The sequence below is a fragment of the Cibotium barometz genome, chromosome 19 (assembly GCF_041138505.1).
Source record: "Cibotium barometz isolate CiBa-2024 chromosome 19, ASM4113850v1, whole genome shotgun sequence".
Taxonomy (NCBI): Eukaryota; Viridiplantae; Streptophyta; class Polypodiopsida; order Cyatheales; family Cibotiaceae; genus Cibotium; species Cibotium barometz.
In genome coordinates, this window is record NC_141064.1 from 5,103,012 (window position 1) to 5,111,233 (window position 8,222).

The window sequence follows — 8,222 nt, forward strand, 5'->3', positions numbered from 1 at the left end:
ACTAGTTAACTTGTGAAATGTTAATTTATGAAATGTTAACTTGTGAATTGATTAACTTGTGAAATGTTAATTCATGAAATGGCAAAGTATATTTCACAGCTCTAAGTTTTGTGAGGTGTGTTAGTGAGTGTATCTATCATTAGGAGGTGGATTTAACAACACAACACATTTAAACTAAAAAATCATTCTTTCAAAAAACAAAAAAGAGAGCTATTTCTCACAAAATCACACACAAATCTCCATCAAAACCATATCTTTTTCATAGGAAACCACTAATTAAGACAATGGGCAATGGGCATGCATAGATTAGAGAGCAAACAGTGGAAATCAAAGAGATGGCTCCTCGGCAGTGGCACCAAAAATGTTATGGCCCACCCAAACCCCCCTTGAAACACATCCAACAAGAAGATTACCTAGTGAGTTGCAACTATCATGTGAGGATCTTTCCATTGGCTGAGCTCGTGTCCCTTGAGGTCTCCAAGCTCCACAACTCCTTGACAAGCAATTCCATTGAGTTCTCCAAGCTCCACAACTCCTTGAGAAGCAATTCCATTGCGCCTCTTGTGAGCGTTGTCACACCGCTGCGTTGCACTACGTGTAATCGTCCCTCCTCTCAACTCACTTCACTCACTAGCATGGATTAGAGAGAGATTAGCAAGAGCAAGACTCTATTACATAATGGGAGAGTTCTTTGTATTATGAGAGATATTCACTTATATACATGGCCATAAGTGTTCACACTCACTTAAACTGTGGGGCTGGCCGTAAACTTTAGGCTTATAAGAGGCCTAATGCTATTACAATGACTACTCTCATAATATATCCATGAAGTACATCACTTGGGACATCTTCCTAACTTACTAATGCTATTACAATGACTACTCTCATAATATATCCATGAAGTACATCACTTGGGACATCATCCACACACTCTTGAAGTAGAAATTGCCATAAGTATTCCATCAGACCATTATGGGCGCCCATCCAAGTTGTAGATTTGGACACCATTTCTTCATATCTTGAATGTATGACCTTTTGGTGTATCCACCTTGACTCCTTGATGTAAGATAATGGTAGTATCTCTTGTTAACCTTAGGAATGGGTTAACATAGGGGTTAGTGAAGTGGTGTTGTGCTATGTTTGTAAATTGGGTCGTGGACTTGTGGTGTAATGGATGTGATTGGTGGATTGTGAGAAGGTTTCTTCCAAATATTTGGAGAAGCCATATAGCTTGCTCACATCTATGATGGTACCAGGAGGAAGAGTAAAGATAATACAAGGCAAGGCTCAGCTAAGCCTAGAGGATTCTTCAAAAGAAAAATCACTTTTAATAAAGAACAAGAGGGAACCTCACATAGAGGCCGAGTACAGAGGTGCTGCTATGGCAACATGTGAGGTAGCTTGGTTGAGAAAGCTACTTGCAGATTTGGGTCTATCAGTGGATAGACAAGTTGTCATTTTTTGTGACAACATTAGCAGTATACAGTTGGCCAGGAACCCAGTTTTTCATGCTCGTACGAAGCATATAGAGGTCCACTACCATTTTGTCAGAGAGAAGGTTTTGGCAGGAGACGTTGACCTTGTTTATGTCAGCACACAGGATCAGGTCACTGACATTTTCACCAAAGCATTGGGTATAGAGAAGCTCCGCAGATTCAGAGCTTCACATGAGATGGAGTTGAGCTCGAGGGAAAGTGTTGAGATATCGAGCTCATCTAGTGAGGCCGCCTGAGGGATAGGCCCCACACTTACACCACTGGCATGGTTGGTGAGATCATGGGTGATATGCGGCCAGTGGGGTGACAAGCTATGTGACAGCCATTCTAGAGACTGGCATAGTTATAGCGCCAGCTCATTTAGTTGGGTTCACACTATAGAGAACCCTAGTATGTATTTGGTTGAGTACCTTTTCATATAGTGTGTACTCTTATCTTTGTATATGGTGTGTTGAGTGTTGTGTGAAGAAGAAGAAGATTTTCAGCCTCTCACCTTGTGTGTTCTCTTTTAGGGTTTTGTGAGTGTGTGTGTGCTTGCAAGAGCTCAAGCTCTCTTTTCCCCTGCATCTTTTCATTCACCAATTGGCTCTGTATACCATGCCTTCACTTTTATGAAGAAGACGTTCAACTGTCCTATTTTTGGGTATAGCTCTAGTGAAGGAGTGGAAGCAAGACTAGGAACCTCAAGGTTTGCTCCCATAGGAAGTGGTTAAATCATGTGAGATGCCTTGATGTTTCAAACATTTGATGTTGATCCTGAGTTGGGTTTATGCCAAGCAAACCATGACTAGAAAATAGCCTAACAATCATAGTTAATAGTACATAGAACATGTCTCTTTTATTGTACCATCAGGGATAAGTGTAAGAAGTAAGAATCTCACTATCCATGGGAGCCTACTATAGAAGTGCCTTTACAAAACCAAGTTCTAGTTTTTACCTATTTGGATGAGGAATAAGGATCGTGGGGAACAGTAAAGAGACAATGTTAGGGACTACCTCCTCACAAAGGGATCATAAGGGCATTTATAGAATGTGTCCTCAGCCAGCAATAGAGAGCCTATAGTCTCAAAGCTAGGTCGATAGAGGACAAGGGCCATTGGAAACCGTGTAGCCCAACCCCATAGGGCAAGAAATCTCGTACCCTGAAAGAGAGAGTCTCCTCACATAACAACCTCCTTACATTCCACCGTTAGGTGAATACACATAAAACATACTTAGGATGGCATTTCAAATGGGAAGGCGAGTTACAACCAACATAGAACCTAGAGGCTTAGTTGGGCAAAACCGAGCCAATCCACATCTCAAGGATGATGACCAAACTTGATTGGAGATCCCATTAGTACCTAGAGAGGTTTGATCAAATTTATGAGGCCATGGGACGAATTGTGGATCCCACCAAGATCTGTTCATTTGGACTTTGTCTTGAAGGCAAAACAAGGTAGTAGGTCACTAAACCCACTTGAAAAGGCCAACTAACTACGAGGTCTTGAGATAGGCGTTCATCGTGGGATTCTCACCTAATGGAGCCAGATGGATCCCTATCACACAAATCTATAATCTCAAGCAGGGGGAGGGTAAAACAATGCAGAATTACAATGCCAAAACCAAGTATCTCTGCATAAGCTGTAGTGCCCATGAAAGACTGGATGACATATCGCTCATTAATTAATTTATGATTGGTCTTAAGAGCAAGAGGCTTTATAACCATCCCTATAGGTCTTGGTACTACAACTTTCATGAATGCCACACCCGCGAGGCAATAGACCTAGTAGATAACCTATAAGACAAGGATGTATAAGTCATCCACCCAAACTAAGAGATAGGGGATGTGTCATCCAAAGCCTCATCATCATGGGCAAGGGTGCCTAACTAGCACCAACTACTACTACTACTAGATTCCTAGTGAAGGACATGAGGATGGATGGGTTGGCAACAAATCTGCTCAATCATTTAGGCTAGCAGTGGTGGCAAGGATAGCCCCAAGGTAAGTCAAGCAAGACACCCACATTTATTCCCACAAAGAGATATGGTTTGCTGTGCAATTTTCCCCAAGAATCATACAAGTATAATGTCATTTTTGAAGCCTAGATAATAACAATTTTATGCTCATTATGACCACCATAGAAACTATGACATAGCTCATTATTACTGACAGGGACACTCGACACCACAACCTATGCTCTCGGGTGCTAAAGCAACCACTAGCCTTAGTGCCCATACTAAATGCTTCTCAACCTCGGTGTATAATCCAATGCACAATTATCAGAACCCTATACCAAAAGGTATGTATAGACTACCCACCCATGCCATACCCACCTACAATATTACCACCTACGATATTACCATCCTAACCAGTTCCTCCTAGAACCACACTCGCACTACGCTGACTCTGAGCAAGAAGGGAGAGTTTACACATGTTGTACCTATCTGTCAGTGGAGATTGTTGGTTAGCATGGTGAGGAAATATGTGAGGCTAAGCAGATTGGGGCAAGTGACGTCCTCCCATCTTACTCCATCTTTGTGGATAATGTTTGACCAATCCTCACACTCTTCTTAGCGGCTCTGTAGCTTGGGGCAAGTGCAAGGCTTCACAAAACACATCTATTGTGAGGGTCAAGGTCAAGTCGGCACTTGTAGCATCACATACTATGCCAGTGTTGAGGCGGGTATCTGTTTCTCGATGATTTCCCTCTCATCGAATGATGGTGGCAAGACATCAGTTTGAGGTAACATACTGGTTAGGCAATGCCAGGAGACGTGTAGCCACCTGCCTTTTCTTTTGGATTCAAACACCAACTCTAAAGTGCTTAGGGGGACTCTCAGAACACCGCTTTTAGCTTTAGAAATTCACACACTCTCACTCTGCTCTCACATTGCTACGTAACTCTCTCACTCTCTTTCATGTGTGCACATCATGTTTAGTAAAACAGAGACCCAACACTCGTATTCAGTACATAATACATAGTACAAAAAGATAAAGTGAATGGCATGATTGCTCTTATTTAATGTATTACTTCCAGAATCAGTACAAGTTCACTACATAACAATTTCTCGACACAAGGCTATGACCTCCTAGGAATATGACTATGTTAAGCTTCACATTACTGGTTGTCAACTACTAGCTGTGAGCTAATTGCAGCATGCAACCCCTGCAACCTTCAGCTAGTGCATCCCGATGCTAACCTTGAAGTAGTGACTAGCCATCCTTTTAAGCTCAGTCTTCTTGATCTTAGACTACTTTGGTGGTTATAGTCCACCACCTTCACACGTGCAGTACTGAGGTGGTGTGCATGACGTGGAGAAGGTGGTCAGACTGAGCGGTCCTGTCACCACTGAGTCGCTGGGCACAACACCTGGCAAGCCTAGGTGCTGGAGCTTCTGCTCCGGAACCCGTTCCCTTGACAATTTTTTCTTTAAACTTCATGAACATCTCTCGAGGACTGTAGTCCTGAATGTACACATTATTTGAGTACATGGCATACTTATGCATCCTATTTAGTTTTTTTGCCTGCTCTTCTAATAAACACCCAAGACCCTATTGTCGGTCTATAAAGTCTATGGGTCGAACACTCTTAACATTGGTCGGAGTGGGGTTTACCTTAGGATTTCATTTTCTGCGATTGGGATTGGCCTCCACTCTCGACTTGTGCAGCTTCTTTGTACTCTGCCAGATGTTCTGGAAGTGTATCTTTTCCGCATCTGGGTCTTCGGTGCCCCACTTCCAGACATCGACGCTGGTTGCATCCTCGATGGGAGCATCTTCCTTCCCTCCGGAGTTTAGGAGAACAAAAACTAAGAGTATGGATGTTCTAGAGGGAGGGGTTTCCTGGTTAGTATGGATTTTAATCTATCTGCATTTTGAAAGTATTGTGGTAGCTCTTTGTTAGTCTTTAATAGCTCTGAAAACATTACATGGGAGGCTTCAAAGAATGAGTTATCCATACTGGCCCATGGGATAGCTGAGCTATTGGCTAATCTATCTTTCAAGAGCTCATTTTCTTTGTTTAGGTCTTGGTTAGCATCCTGTAACTTTTGGTCCTCAACCAGTAGCTCTCCTTGCTCTTTCCTTGGCACACCGGCTGGCAGCATGTTTGTGATTTTTGTGGCTAATTCTACATCAGCCTTCACTTTGGCAAGTTTTGCTTATAGCCTAGCGACCTCTTCTTTTGCTTCATGTAGCTCCAATTTCCACTGCAGTCTTATTTTTTGGGTCTGTTGTACCTTTTCTGCCACCACTGGTCATGCCTCCTCTATCTGCTTCTGGAGTGCTTTCTTGTATTCTTCCCACTCTTCGGGCCTTTCTCTTCTGATTTGATCTTTTTTTTCCAAACAGTGCTGCATTTCTAATTCTAGGACGTTCAGCTCACTGATTATGTCCATTTTAAATTTTGTTCTCTTCTCTAGCTTTTCTTTGTATTCTTCTGCCTCCTGTGTTTTGTCCTTGTCTCTGTCTTCAAAGGCTTCTCTTAAAATGTCTCCATATTCCTGGGAGGGTGTGGCATCCTGCAATTCTTATTGTAATTCCTTATTTCTCTCTACCAGCTTCTTAGCCTCCTTCTCCCAGTGAACTGCTTTCTAAGAAGTGGCCTTCAGGCCTTACACCAGGCTCAGCTCCTCATTTTCTACTTGTTTCTCCTTTTTGGAAGTACTTGGCTTGGGGGACCCCTGGTTTGCAGGCTGTTGTTGCAATTGCTACTATTGTTGTGGCTGCTACTCCTTGTCTATGTCATCATCTTCATCTAGGTCATGGATGACCTTTTGAGCTTTACAAGCCATTTGTTCTTGTATGTCAAGTAGGGCTTCCAAGGCTTGGTCCCACACTTTGTTGAGCCTAGCCTCGTTGTTTTAATGATTGCTGCTTTAGCATCAAGCAGAAGGCACATAATCTCTTCTTCTTCTTCTTGGGTCTTCAGGGCTTGGACCTTAGTCCAGTTGACCGCCAATGCTGTTGTAGTAAGTTAGAATGAAGTCCCAAGTGATGTACTCATGGATATATTATGAGAGTGGTCATTGTAATAGCATTAGGCCTCTTATGAGCCTAAAGTGCCTAACTGGCCACAATTTAAGTGAGTGTGAACACTTATGGCCATGTATATAAGTGAATAACTCTCATAATATAGAGCTCTCCCATTGTGTAATAGAGTCTTTCTCTTGCTAATCTCTCTCTAATCCATGCTAGTGAGTGTGTGTGAGTGAAGTGAGGTGAGAGGAGGGACGAGTACTACATCGTTTCCTCGTTCTTCCTGGCCATCTTCTCCTTCATTTCCTCCATCTCCTTCTTCATTTCTTTATTGGCCTGCTCAAGCTCCTTGATTTGCCTCTACCGTGATCCAATCGGCCTACTTTCGCCCTTCTCCTATGCAGCTCTTTTAATCCATTCCTAGGATTAAAAAGAGATACTACCATTATCTTATATCAAGGAGTCAAGGTAGATACACCAAAAGGTTATAAATTCAAGATATGAAGCAATGATGTCCAAATCTACAACTTAAATGGGCGCTCGTATGGTTCGATGGAATACTTATGCGATTTTTGCTTCAAGAGCGTGTGGTAGTACATTAAATGAAGTCCCAAGTGATGTACTTCATGGATATATTATGAGAGTGGTCATTGTAATAGCATTAGGCCTCTTATGAGCCTAAAGTGCCCGGCCGATCACAATTTAAGTGAGTGTGAACACTTATGGCCATATATATAAGTGAATATCTCTCATAATACAGAGAACTCTCCCATTGTGTAATAGAGTCTTGCTCTTGCTAATCTCTCTCTAATCCATGCTAGTGATAAGCGTGAGTGAGTGAGGTGAGGTGAGAGGAGGGATGAGTGCACGTAGTGCAACGCAGTGTTGTGGTTACGCTCACGGGAGGCGCATTGGAATTGCTTCTCAAGGAGTTGTGGAGCTTGGAGACCTCAAGGGTTACAAGCTCGGCCAATGGAAAGATCCTCATGACAATTGCAGTTTGTTGCCATATATATAGGCAGTGATGTGTGTGAACACACTTAGGACCGCTGGGGCACTTTTTCCCTCTTTAGGAGGTTTTTTCCCCCGGCTTGTATATACGCCCATCATTCTAGGGCTAACTTATCTTTGTACATTGACACAATCTAATACACTTTGTGTTGTGTGCATTCTTGCTTCTTCTTCTCCAAGCTTTGTGTGCTTTCCTGCAACCCTAATTCCAACAATTGGTATCAGAGCAGGCATCGGCTCCCAGGGCTACGCTACCGGCACCCTCTGACTCACGTTCTCCGATTGAGGTGAGCTTTCACGAGCGCTTGTAGGTCCCTATACTCTGCAAATAAGCCCATAGGGCTTGGCGTTCTCAGAATTCTCATCTGAGGTCGTTTCGGGCTCCGTTTTTGCATTTCAAGTTCTGCACAGGTCTTTTCGTCATTTTGTGCAGAAATTTCGACAGTGCAGTTTTCTGCAAAAACAGGCATACGTGTTCTATTGTGGACCGTGCTACATAGCACGAGTTATATTCTATTCAATCTTTGCTTCATTACAGGTAGCTTTTGCATCAGTTTCAGTCAGTGGCCATGGCTAATAACAGCAATGATGTATTTCACATATTATCTGTTGATGACAAATTGGATGGAGATAGCAACTACCCACTTTGGGCATACATGATGCAGCATGTTTTAGTTGCAAAAGGAGTGTGGAACATTGTGCAGGGTATGGATGTACGTCCAGGTTTTGTGGATGTAGGATCTGTTTTGAGAATG